At 38.2% G+C, this 14,045-nt stretch overlaps 1 protein-coding gene across 2 annotated transcripts in view; it reads right to left on the bottom strand.

Annotated features, from left to right (window-relative positions):
- Positions 1 to 14,045, bottom strand: part of PAX5 (paired box 5) — a 353,987-nt gene that overhangs the window by 8,936 nt on the left and 331,006 nt on the right. The gene's annotated exons all lie outside the window — the stretch shown is intronic.

The following is a 14,045-nucleotide window of genomic DNA, read 5'->3' as shown; positions in this document are numbered from 1 at the left end:
TGGTAGGAAAAGAGCATCGAGTGATCCAGATGTGGTTTCCCAATGGTGAAAAGGTGACTGGACTAGGAGGCAGGGGTCCCACCTTTGTCATCAACTAGTCATGTGACCTTGAATAAGTCACAAGCTTGATAAATTCCAGTTTCCTTATCTGCATAATAATAAGAACAACTCACTTTTACATGATGCTTTAAGGTTGGCAAGGTGCTTTTTAATAGAATTTATTAATGTATATTATTAACATATTTCACTGATAAACTATAAACTCCTAGAATGGAAGGATTGTTTCACGTATGTCTTTGTAGTCCTAATACATGGCACTGAACCTGGCACATAGTAGGTGGTTCATCCATGCCTGTTGAAGGCATGAAATATGTTGTCATAGGAGCCATTTGCTTTCTAACTGAATCTGTCAGAAATGGAGACGATTCCTACTTGGTCATGAAGGGATTTTCCAGGTCACTGAAAACATAAAATGTGTCTCTGAAGGAATTAATTTTTCATGTTGACTGTCTACACCGGAGATATCAAACTAGGCTCTGCATGTGGCCTGAACCAAATTAAAATATAATTGGAAAATATTTAACAAAATAAATAAAAATACAATAAAACATTGATAACATTGCTTTATAAAACAAAGTCGGTATGTGGCCAGGGATTGATGGCCCCCATTTCTACTTGTTTTTGACAGTGCTGGCCCACGTGAATCAGAGTATTGAATGAATTACTCCATTCGTATTTCTCTTAGCCTCTATGAAGTCAGGGAGTCTGAATATCTGTTTTATGCACTAGGGACCACTGACCTAATTTGCAGGAAATCAGACAGGGGGTTACATGGCCTAATCTTTTGAATTTGGCACAATCTTGGGTTTTCCCTTCTAGAGCTGGAGAATATTCAAATTTGAAGAGACCTTAGAGATCTCATTTTATTGAGGAGAAAACTGAGGGTCAGAGATGAAATACCTTGCCCAGGTCACATGACTAGTAAATAGGCAGATAGAGGGCTGGACCTGGAGTCAGGAAATCCTGAAGTCGAATCCAGCCTCCGACGCTACCTGTGTGACCTTGGGGAAGTCACTTAACCTAAGTCTGACTTGGCTTCTTCAACTGTAAAATGGGGATAATAACCTGCCTCCCAGGAGTGTTGTGAGGATCTAATGAGGTAATATTTGTTAAGCACTTAAAACAATGCCAGGCACATAATGGGCACTCGATAAATGATGGCTTCTTTTCTTATTTCATCTCTCCCTCCCTCCCTCCCTTCCTTCCTTTGTTCCTTCCTTCCTTCCTTCCTTCATTCCTTCCTTGTTTTCTGACTCTTGGTCAAGATCTTTCATAGTATACTTCACCGCCTTCCATCTTCCTCCACTCACACTCAGACACTTCATTCAGCAGTAACAGACAAAGACTTTATAAAGAAGGTCGAATTTTATACATCATGGGAGCTTTATCATAGTGCTATTGTGGGAGTCTACGCTGGTGGACCTTCAGAGGATAAACCCTAAGGTCCTTCTGTTACCTCTGTAACTAACATCCTTTGGATGAAGTCAAAAGTAACCTGTCTTAAATTGAATTTCACTCTGTGAAGAACGGTGCATTAGCTAGCCTCAACAATCAGTCCACTTAATTCCTCAGGCAGTAAATCAAACACTAACCAGATGAGCTTATCCATCAACATACGCATTGCAAAGCTGTCTCCCATCACAGAATACTCCACTGAGAGTAGTAATCTTAAGCCTCTTAATTCAATGATTTCATTCACTGTAGTATTGGCTTTGTTTCTTTGCAATCCTAGGTTACTTTTTTCCCTTTCACTGAACTAAAAGCAATTTTAAAAATGGATTTTCTGATGGCAATTTTGGTTTCCTCCTCTAATGTCCCACTCTGGTGTTCTGTCGTGACGTGGAGACAAACCTGGATTGTCAAAGGCTATGCCAACAGATTGCAGACTCTGGTAGATACCACCATGCTAGAAAGGCCTAGTATAGGCCCAGAAACAGACTAAGTCTGTCATGAAAATGTGGAAAAATGGGAAGTGTTCTGGATGTGGAGTCTGAGGACCTTTGTTTGGATACCAGCTCTGCTACTTACTTCTACAGTCATGTGATCTTGGGCAAGTCATTTAACCTCTATGGATCTTAGGTTCATTGGTTCAGATGCTCTGCAAACTACCTTACAGTTCTAAATCTACAGTTCTATCACAAACCTGCATAAGTTTAGAAAGACTCATCATTATAAGATTGGTTACTGGATATATCTTTGACCAATGGGTAGTTTGGTAACAGAAACTAATGTACCTGTCTACTAGGGCATTCAGAAATTGGTATCTATGTAGGTGAAGAAATGATGACTCTTCTGGAATATTTTAAATTTATTACCAGTTTTACCCTTCTTGACCCATAAACCAGCTTGGTTTTATTTGGGCTTTTTGCCTGGGCTATCAATATTGAATTTTAATGATTATAGGAATTTGTTTCAATTATCATTATCATTTGGAGGCACTAATTCAATCAGCTTTATTTCACACCTGCTATATGAAAAAGTACAATGTAAAGCATTAAAATGATAAGAATAATTCCATAAACCTCCATTTCTGTACAACCCAAAAGGTCAGTCCAATCCAAGGGCATCTCGGTGTGCTTTTTTCTTTATCCCTGCTACAGTATTAGACACTAAACTTCCTGGATCATTTGATGATAATGAACATGATAGTGATGATGATCACAATAAAGGATTTGTACTATCTGTAAATGGAGATAGCAGTCTGGATCCCAAATGAAAATTTTCTATGCTGAAGAAAATCATGAAATGTAAATTTCACTTCTTTGACTTTGGGGGCATGACAACCTGGTGGGTGCATTTAAAATCTGAGGACCATGGTTCAAATTCCAGATCTGTCACTAACTAATCGGTGTGACACTGGGTAAGTCATGTGGCCTCAGTTTCTTCATCTGTAAAATGAGATAGTTGAACTAGATAACCTCTAATGTCCTATCTAGCTCTAAATCCTACATCCTTGTTAAATGAATGTCTGGATAAATGGGTGAAATGTATGTATATATACATACATATATTTATTGAGAGAGAGAGAGAGAGAGAGAGAGAGAGAGAGAGAGAGAGGAGATCATGGACAGGCACCTTTGTCTTTTAAAGGCAGATGAAGTGACAAAAACATGTTATTCTAGGTCTGATTCTGACCACAAAAGAGGAAATAATTGCAAAAGTAGAAATGACAGGAACTGTGGAAAGAAGTGACCTAAGTGATCTTCGAGTTTGTGATAGAGAAGGAAGGGACCCCTGGTGTACAGTCGTCTGACACATCTTAGATTTTAGGGCAATGGAAGGATGTCACTGTCTAACATTCTAGTTCAAGTTCAGAAGGGATGGGGGTACTCTCAAGGAAAATATTAAAACCAATTCAACAAACATTTTCAAGTGCCTACTATGTGCAGGGGACTAGGCTAGGGGTAGGGAAGTCAAAGACATAAATTAAGCAAATGTCAAGGACCTTACATTGTCCTAAGGAGATACAATGTGTGCACAGATAAAATTCTGGATGTACAAACAGATAATTCTGGTGAAAAATAAAGGGTGAAGGTGTTGGACATAGAAGTTGAGGCAACTCATCAACCAACCAAGAGACGGAAGCAGAGGCAGGGAACTGAAGACAAATGAAAAAAGTTGTCATGGTCATATAAGAACAGAGTTGGTACTAGCAATTTTGGCACCCAGGGCAAACTCTGAAAAATGTATCTAGAGTAAGCAGCAGAAATTATGACTTTTTAATCCATTGTTTAACACAAATTTGGCTGACTAGAGGGGAAACAGAGATACAAGACTTCATGGGGAAGAGACAGAGACCATTGGACACTTTGAGGTCACTACTAGAGAGGCCAATGCCCAGGACAAATAAGGGAAAAGAGAAGCGTGGGACTGATTTGTAGAGGAGGTCACCTAGAGTTTGACTTCCAGAAGGAAGAAGTCTTTTATCTGGGGGATCCAATTTGAACTAATTATTTTTGCTGGCTAGATACTAAACACAATTGGTTTTTATGTTTCAGAAGGAGTTTAAGTAATGCTAATGACCTATAAATTTCAACACTTTGGGAAAAGCTCCATCACTCCACTTTAATTATAACTCTGCATAAAAAAATAATGTTAAAAATGCTCAAGTCCCAAACAAGGCATGCTGTATGATTCACTAAGGACAAGAAAAAAGACTTTTAAATTTATTTTGGGGACAAGAAAATTAAAGAATGGATCATGCCACTAGACAGCAAAGACAAAAAGGAAGTAGAACTACCCAAATTTTATTTTGATTTTTCATGATATGTTTATGAATGGTGGAGAGATGTTGAGTGGATTTCTCCTAACAAAGATTGACACCACTGAAAGATTAGAACTAGTTGTTTGAAAGACCAAAGCCTAAGAGTATTGATTAGTGGATCAGTGTCAGCCTCCAGGGAGGTTCTACTACAAGGCTATAACACTCTGCCCTTTGTCTTATCCCAGTTACCATTTTTAAAAAATCAGTGACCAATATGAAAGCATACATGATATGATTATAAAATCTGCAACTATTACAAAAATCTGGAAGGGGTAGTCAGGATGTTAGATGATGGAATTTAGATCTAAAAACATCTCAGCAGGCTAGATTAGTAGGTCAAATGTAATTTTGTGATGAGAATAAATTTAAAACCCTACATGCAGTCATTTTGTATTACAGTCCAGCGATCTTCACAGTTTTTTGATTACATACCCCATCAATAAAACATTATTTTTAATATTTCACTCCAATCCCAATAAATGTATAATTCCTTATTTATAAATTATACATATATGTGTATACTGCTATGCCAATAATATAAAACTTATACAAAAAATATAAATTAAAAAAGAATAAGATAAAAAAGGAATAACATTTGGTCCCAGTATTTATGAGGAGATACTCAAGCTTATTAGGTAATGAAGTGACATGATCAGACCCGCATTTTAGACAAAGCACTTTGGCAGCTAAGTGGAACATGGATTGGCTTGAGGAGACATTTGAGGTAGAAAAGTTAAAAGGTTATTGCTGGCCCTGGAATCAGGAGAACCTGAATTCAAATCCAGACTCAAGACACTTAGTAGCTGTGAGACCCTGGGCAAGTCACTTAACTTTGACTGCCTCTGCCTCACCAAAAAAAGGCTATTATAATAGCCCAGGTAAGGAGTGATGAGGGCTGAACAAGGGTAGTATCTATGTAATTAGAGGAAGGAATATTTGTGAAGCATTGTAGAAACAAGCTTTGGCAACTGATTGAATATGTGAAGTGAGAGTGAGGATCAGTGATGAGACCATGGGAGTGAATATGACTGACTATGATGGTGGGACCTTCACTAGAAATAGGAGAGTTTATTAAAGGGATGGGTTTTTGGGGGAAGATGATGTAATGCAAATCCAGTGATACCTGCTCATTCCATAAGAATGAGCATCACTCCCATCCAAAATGAAAAGGTGAGGGTGTACTATTACTGATGACAGAGCCCGTACACTGAGGGGAACCTGCAATAGCCATGAGGTGATTCGAGAGAGAGAAGACAGGTAGGTTGGGTGAGGGAGGGACAGAGGGATTTTCCCAATGGTGCTTGGAGAGCTGCTAATACAAGTACCCCTACCCTGAGCGGCTGATAGTGCCCAATCAGAAATAGGAAATATTGGGAGATAAAAGTAGTTATTGTTGTGTTGGAGACAAACCATCCAATTGCCTATTTTAGTGAGTTTATTTATTTAATTTATTTAGTGGGACCTAAATTCCTACCATCTGGTTAATCACACATCCTTTAAAGTTGGGCTTAGGTTCAGGGTGCAACCTTCCAGTCTCCAACCCCCAACACACACATGCACACACACACACAAGCACACTTTGAATAAAATTGCTATAGATAAATCAAAATTAAAGACAAATTTCACAGGCTGGAACATTGAACTTTAACAGGAAGAGAGGAAGATATTCAGCCTGACAATTATCTGATCACCTATCAGGGATGCTCTGGAGATGGGGGAGGGGGGTTGGGGGCAGAATGGAGATCCTGCATAGATGAAGAAGTTGAACTAGGTGATCTCCAATCCCCATCTACTCCTGAGATTCTATTGTGCTTTCCTTCTCACTCGATCCATAAAAGACAAAGGTGACAGATGCATGGGGTAGTTGAGGTTGAATGAGATATTTCAGGTCCTTTTTGTTTCTCCTCTGGTCAGCATAAGCCCATTTCCTTGTAGGACAAAGAATTAGAAACCAGAAGGGTGATTGTTCCAGTTAGGTAATTTTCCTCTTCCTATCTCCATCCCACCCCCCAAGATCAATAGATGCTTCGTTTCAACTGGGTGCAAACACTGTAAATACAACCTTGGAGACTGATGTTTCCTAGTGACCTTCTTCAGTCATTTTAATCCAGTCCCAATATCCCAGCTCAAAGATGACTAATGTTTTTACCCTCCCATACATGCCTTCATTTTTTTTATGATAGCATTGTCACCCATCGTCACCATCAAGCAATAATTAAGAGGTGCCCATATTTGGAGACTACCCTAAAATACATTAGGCAGGTGGAGAGGGAGGCAACATATGATAGCAAAAGCAGTATTGACTTTGAATTCAGAAGACCCGATTCAAATTACGCTCTACCAATTACTAAATGGGTGACCCTGGGTAAGTCACCTTACTTCTCTTGGCATCAGTTGCAAAAGGAGTAGAATAAGAGTTGGGCCAGATAATCACTCAAGTCCTCCCCACCTCTAAATCTATGATTCTGTGATCTTGGTTCCTATATTTGGACACATAATAGATGGCATCTATAGGGTGCTTTAAGGTTGGCCAAGGGCTCTGTATACATCACCTCATGTGAGTTTCACAATAATCCTATGGAGTGGGTGCTACAGGTATTGTTATATCTATTTTACAGATGGGGAAACTGAAGATGAAAACAGTTAAATAACCTGCACAGGTCATGAAGTTAGTAAATGAAAGAGGCAGAATTTAAAACCAGGACCTCGTGACTCCCTGGCATCCACTCTATCCACTAATAAGGTAGCCTCAAACCTCTACAAAGAGGATGAAGATTTTAACAAAACAAAACACAGCATAAGAAGGACAGTTATAAATCTCTGCAGGATACCTATCCAAATGAAAATAACAGTGGGGATGTCAATACTGCTCTGAATGAAAAAGAAAATGAATCTCAGATCCCAAAGAAGACTAAAGGACAAAGATTTCCATTACAAATGATGAAGGAAGACAGGAAACAAACATTTACTAAGTGCCCACTATGTGCCAGGAACTGTGCTAAGTGCTTTACAAATAACTCACTTGATTGTCACAACTACTGGGGAATCGTGTGGTACTGTTATCCCCTTTACAAATGAAGAAAGAAAGGCAGGCAAAAGTTAAACAATTGTCCATAATGGTATCTGAGGCAGCGTTTGAACTTGGTTCTTCCTGACTCCAGGGTCAGTGATTTATCTACTCTGCCACCCAGCTGCCTTTAGGAGGTGGTTTCATGAAATCTAGAAACTGATGAATAATGAAGGGAGCAGAATTAGGAGCACGATTTACAACATAACGATAAGTACTATAAAGACAATATCATGGAATGACTGAAGAATTCTGATCAATTCAATGACCAACAACGATCCCAGGGGACTCACGATGAAACACACTACGAACCTCCTGACAAAGAGGTAGTGAATTCAGCGTACAGATTGAGAAATAATTTTATAAGATGTGACCAACTATGGCCTTTTGTTTTACTTGCATATGTTACAAGGGTTTTGTCTTTTTTGTATTAGTGGAGTAGGAGGAAAAAAGAAACAAATTTTTTCATTGAAAAAAATTGATGAAAGAAAATCAAAGTGAACCTACGCCGAACCCTTCTGATTTAATCTCCCTCCTTCCTCTTCTTACATTTCTTGCAAGTCTCTCCTCTTATTCCTTTCAACCATCAAATCCTAATGTCTCTCAGAATCTGACTAGCAACCATATAATCTGAAGTGCTGGGGGTTCTTTCTAATTCACATTTCTATGGTGAAAATTTTTTAAAAAGTCTATTCTTTAACGTGAAAAATGAAAACATCACATCATACCACATTCGATCTTTCTCTCTACCATTATACTCCCATCTAAAATAAACTTGTCCTTTCTTCTGTCATTTTTTTCTTTCTAATTCACATTATCATCAATTTATTCCTTGACACAGTCATTTCTGGCTCACACTTGTTCTCTAATTCTTTTATAGAAGTCCACAGAAGAGCTGATTCTAATCCTAATTGACTGGTTCCAAACCCTTTCACCTAGTATGAAACCTGTGCCAATATTGTCAATCTCATGACCCTGTCTCCTGTAACAACAGCTAGATAGCTCAGGTGTGTCCGAAAGGGAATCCTGTCAGACTCACTTACATTTCACAAGGTACACAAATCACCTGAGTTCAGAAGTGGGCACAGGGCATCAAACAAAATCTGCCGTGATCAGCATCGAGTGGAGAGTAATGAGGGGAAATGGTAAAGAAGTTATTACAACAAACCAGCATGAAATTGAATCATTTTTCTTCATTAGAAGGTGTTACCATTATCCACTTTTAGCATGTTTGGGTTAAGTTAGACTTAAGCGGTCAGGCCAATGAAATCAGGAGCAGGGTGAACTAACCTCCTTCCACAGTGAGTGTGGGTATTTTTGGAATAAATCCCAACAGCTTTTGTGCGTTTGGCATGCCAACCCGTATTAAGCCACCAGTTCTTTTCCCAGATTCCAGAATCTTCTTTTTTTTCCTTTTCCCCAGATAGGCAATGCAATTTTCTGTGGGCTAACCCCCACTGCCCAGGGGCAACAAGGCAAAGTCGTAAGCTCATAGGATAATAAATAGCTAAATCATAGCTCGAGAGCTAAAAGGGATCTCAGAGGGCACCTCGTCCGATCCTCTCATATTACAGGGTGAGAAAACTCAGGTCTTACAAGGTTAAATGACTTGCCCAAGGTCACATGGAAAATGAGCCATCAGATTCAGGATATTCTGCTCAATCCAGCATTCAATAAGTTTCTAATCTGGGCCAGGCACTGTCGTAGATTGGGATACGAAGACGCCTATCAGAATATCAAGGAAATAGTCCTTGCCTCAAGTAGTTTACATTCCATTAGATAATAGGTTAATTGTTTAGCTTGCTGAGAAGAATCATGGGAACCTGGAAAGGGAACTGATTTTTGCAGTCTGAGGGTAATGCCAATAGTAAATATAGTTAGCCTTTATATAATGCTTCCAGGTTTGTGAAGTGTTTTAGGAATATTATCTCATTTTATCCTTACTTCAATCCTGGCAGGTAGGTGGTATTATTATTTTCATTTTAAATAGAGGGAAGATGAGGCAGATAAAAGTTAAACGATTTGGTGATTGTCACGCAGCTAGTCAGCTCTGTGGCTCGACTTGATCTCAGGTCTTCCTGACTCCAGGCTTAGCACTCTATCCACTGAGCCACGTAGCTGCCTAGATTTTGTAAAGCATTTTACAAATCTTCTATTCTCAATAATCCTAGGAGATAGATGCCATCATCAGCTCCATTTTACAGATGAGGTTAAGTCATTTCCCAAAGTTATAGTTAGTAGTATCTGAAGGGGAATTCAAACCCAGATTTTCCTGATTTCAAGTCCAGATCTCTGACTCTGACATACCTTACAGAGTGTCTTCAGTAAAGCACCATATTGATAAGAATAGGGACTAGATCTGTGATTTCATTGGTATAAGGCACTCCCAGGTGAGGAAACTTCCTCTACCTACGGAGATAACATCATCTTAGAGAGTTGCCTAGAGCACTAAGAAATTAAGTGATTTGCTTAGGGTCACACAGTGTCTCAGAGACTGGAACCCAGGTCTTCCTGACTTCAAGACTCAGTCCATTAAGCCATGCTGCCATAGCCAAGAGCTATTATCATGTGGTTTGGTCTGTAGATTTCTTGGGCATGGGGAGAGGCCATGAACACCTCACTATGAGCATACTGATGCTTGCTGCCTATTTGGGTCCAGTGTTATCAAGGAGACTTCTCCAAAGTCTACATATGATGCTCAGAAACATGAGAACATCTGTGATATTGGGGCTCTTGAGAAGCATTTGTACAAACTTGAAAATATGGCTTATTAAAATCAGAAGTGAGAAGTGAAGAATATGTACCTCAGGTGCTACAGAACTCAGAGATGTATACCCTATGTTAAAAATTCCTGATTTCAAAAACCAACAAAAGAGTGCACTGGGTTTGCATTTCTTAGTTTTAAAAGTAATATCTGCTTTTATTTCACTAAAGGAAGGAATATGCATTTATTAATCACCTACTAATGTGTCAGGCACTGTGCTAGGTACTTTGTAAATATTTTCTTTAAGGCTGGAGACTTTTGAGTTTGAGAAAACCTCACTTGATCAGCTCTCCCTTAGTCAAAGGAGTTTTGCTTCTATATGCCCTTTTTCAGAAAACTGAATTGGTTATTAGGGTCCTTAAGCTATCTTAAGGATAAAGTCTGCCTTTCACAGGATGGATTCCAAAGCCTTCTACCATCTGACCTTACTTATTTTAACCTTACTATATTTACTGTGCCATACTTACTGAGACTTAATGCACGTCTTCTGTTTAGAATATGCCTCTTTAAGTGCATTTATCATTCAAAAATAATAAGAAGTAGAGTAGTATTGTATATTAAATGGTACTGTAGTTCATTCATGAAGAAGTCTTGTATCTATAGAGTGGGATAAGCATGGCCAATCACATTGGAGTGGTGATCAAAAGAGGTAAAAATAGAATGGCTATTGCCATTATAGCATTTTATGGAACAGAAAAGCAGAAAGAGAAAATAGATGGGATACTCATCAGTTGGAGAATGGCTGAACAAATCATGGTGTGTGAATCTAATGGATTTCTATTGTATCATATGAAACAATGATGAGCACCATCTCAGAAAAACCTGGAAAGACCTACAGGAACTGATGCAAAGTGAATCAAGCAGAACCGATAAAATATTTATACAACAGCAGCATTTTTAAAATGGCAACTTTGAAATATATAAGGGCTCTTATCAATGTAATGACTAGTCATAAATCTAGAGGACTAATGATAAAGAATGTTACATACTCCTTGATAGAGAGGTGATAGACTAAATACACAGAATGAGACACACATTTTTGCACATGGCCAATATGAAAATTTGTTTTGTTTGACAATACTTATTTGTTCTATGGGATTTGTTTTGCTTTGTTTTATTTTACCAGTGTGTAGAGGGAGTAGGTGGGAAGGAAAGAAAAATAAATGATTCTTAATTAAAAATATTAAATTAATTTTTTCAAAAAGAAGAAATAAAGAGTTTAAGAAACAGACCATAAGATTGTCATGGAGACATAATATAATAGTAGTGGGGTCTTCAATTATCTAGATATCTTCTGAATGTCTCTTCTCTGCCCCAAGCTGAGTAGCTAGTTTATAAATATTATTTTTAATAACATTAATTAATAATAAAAAATCTTGCTTTGCCTTTAAGAATTTCATCCTTCAAAAGGTACAGAAACCAATGAAGGGAATTTCACTTTTAATCTTATTTTCATCAACAGGAGAGAATTTGTTACTGGCATTAAAATGATGACAACCTTGAGAGACACATGACTGCCATCTCACTTTAGAATTCTGGGAAAAAGAAGGAAAATAAAGCAAGGTTTAATGTGATGCGTACCCTACAATTTAGGAAATCTCTTTGATTCTATGAAAAAAATCTTAAAACCTGTGCGACCTTTGGCAAATCACTTAGCCTCTCTTGGCCTCAGTTTCTTAATCTGTAACATAAGAAAGGCTGGAATAGATAGTGAGGTTTAAATCCTATGAAACTTGGATTGATTTTAACTCGTACTATCCATTGGGTTAAGTCTGACCAGAACAGTACACAACAAAATATAGAGGGGAAAAGACAACATTTTGCCAAAAGTGCAATTTCCTTACGGAGCTCTGGTTTGGGAAGACAATTTTCAATTAAAGTCATCAAACAAACCAGTTCTTAGCTCTTTCATCCCTGAAAACAGGATAGTTTATGGAATGACTGCTTATAGACCCTTAACTCCAGTTCCTTGGGAAGGTCATTTCTAATGCGGAATATTAAAATCGTTGAGTAGCCTATTAGTTGTCAAGTGGTTTGTTTAAGGGAAGCAATCATGATTAGTCAAGTCAGTTGGTCCAGTTGCTTCGAGATCATTTCATTTCAAATAAACAATAGAAAAAAATTTAAAAGAAGAATAAAAAATTTCACTATTAGAAATCACATATGGTAATAGCCTTGTCTTCTATACAATTGGAAAATGCTAAAGCACTATATTCACGACAGTTAATTTCTTATCCCATCTATGCAAGTTATCCAACAAAATCTTATTTTTGCGTTCAATATAAGGTCAAAATTATTCACAGTGGTTAAAAATGGATTGTATTTATCCTTTATATCACATCTAGGGTGAGATGAGCATTAAGGAACATGCATAAGTCGGATCCTAGTGGGATAGCATTGATAATACAAGGAGAGTAACATTATATATGGAGAGCAATCCGCTTCTGGCTTACATCACAAGCAACTGATGTGGAAGCAAATGATCTTAAGTTGAGTAGCAGTCCCTTCAGAGTGTCTTTTCTTTGAATCCCTGGTGATTCTATTGTTTGCAGTAATAAAGTAATTGCGTATCCAGGAAATTAACTTTTTTTTTCCCATTTGAGTTGTATTGGATTAATGTTATTACCATCATCATCATCACCATTATTTAAATGAAGAAACCTAAATGGCTGGACTTATTTGATAGGAAGAAGCCTAACTTTGATGTTCATTGCATAGGGCTAACCTACCCTATATATCCAATGGCTGCTGGTTTTCGTTATAGGGTTGACTACCCACAGGTTTACTGCCCAAATCCAAGGTATTCACTCACCACTGTGTTGTCCCTGGACACACAGGTCAAGACCAGTGGTATCAGACTCAAATAGAAACATATTCTGGCTGCTGTGTGTTGACTTAGAAAACCACAAATTAACATTAACTGTGTTGTATTATTTTAATTACTCCATTATCACTTACATTTTAACTTGATTCTGGCACACTAAAAAGTTTGCTGCCATATATGACCCACAGGCCACCAGTTTGACACCTCTGGCTAGACCATGGGGACTTTAGAAGAGCTCTAACCACTGGGAGAAATTTACTTCTAAATGAGACCTTGGAGAGAAAGGATAATTTTATCTTTTACTTCCTCCATGGGATTATAAATGATTCATCCTCATTCTAAGGACCATTGTTAAGTTTAGCATACTTGGAGCTATTCAAGCTTCTCTAGAAGTGACACGTAATCTCTAAGATTTGGCTGTCCTCTGTGGTGGTTTCCGGATCTCTGGGAGTTGGACAGATCTAGACCGAATGTTGTAATACTTATAGTAACTATTGTAAGAGAGAGTCTTGATGGTCCATCTCTGTCTCTCTGTCAACACTTGATAATTCAGTGGGGATGAGAGAGTGGAGGTGAAAGAGAAATGACGCTACCTTTGAGACCAGGAGATCTTTTCATCACTTTTGAGGAAGGCCAAACCCTACTGTACTGTCCCTTCTGTCTTTCCCTCTCATCCTTGTCTCCTATTTTCTTCCCACCATTTCTTCTATTTCTCCTCTATCCTATAGTGGCCAAAGTAGATTGATTTGGGTGGGAGGAAGGGAGACGAGGAAGGAGGAAGGAGGGAATGGTCACTGTTGGAGCACATGAACACAGAAGTAGTATGGTACATTAGAAACAATGCTAGACTTGTGAATTGGGGGACCCGGATTTAAATCCTACTTCTGACTTTTCCTAGCTATGAGATTCTGGACAATTCACAACCTTTCTGAGTCTTAATTTTCTCATCTGTAAAATGAGAACAATGTTAATTCAACTACCTATTTCTCAGAGTTACTGCAAGGAAGGCCTGAAGGTGCTATAAAAGGTGTATCATGATGATGGTCGGAGCAGGGGCATCTGATTA

This window comes from Notamacropus eugenii, chromosome 3 (genome assembly GCF_028372415.1).
Source record: "Notamacropus eugenii isolate mMacEug1 chromosome 3, mMacEug1.pri_v2, whole genome shotgun sequence".
In the NCBI taxonomy this organism is placed as follows: domain Eukaryota; kingdom Metazoa; phylum Chordata; class Mammalia; order Diprotodontia; family Macropodidae; genus Notamacropus; species Notamacropus eugenii.
Note: the sequence above shows the minus strand (reverse complement) of the source record. Positions and strands in the feature narration are given on the sequence as shown.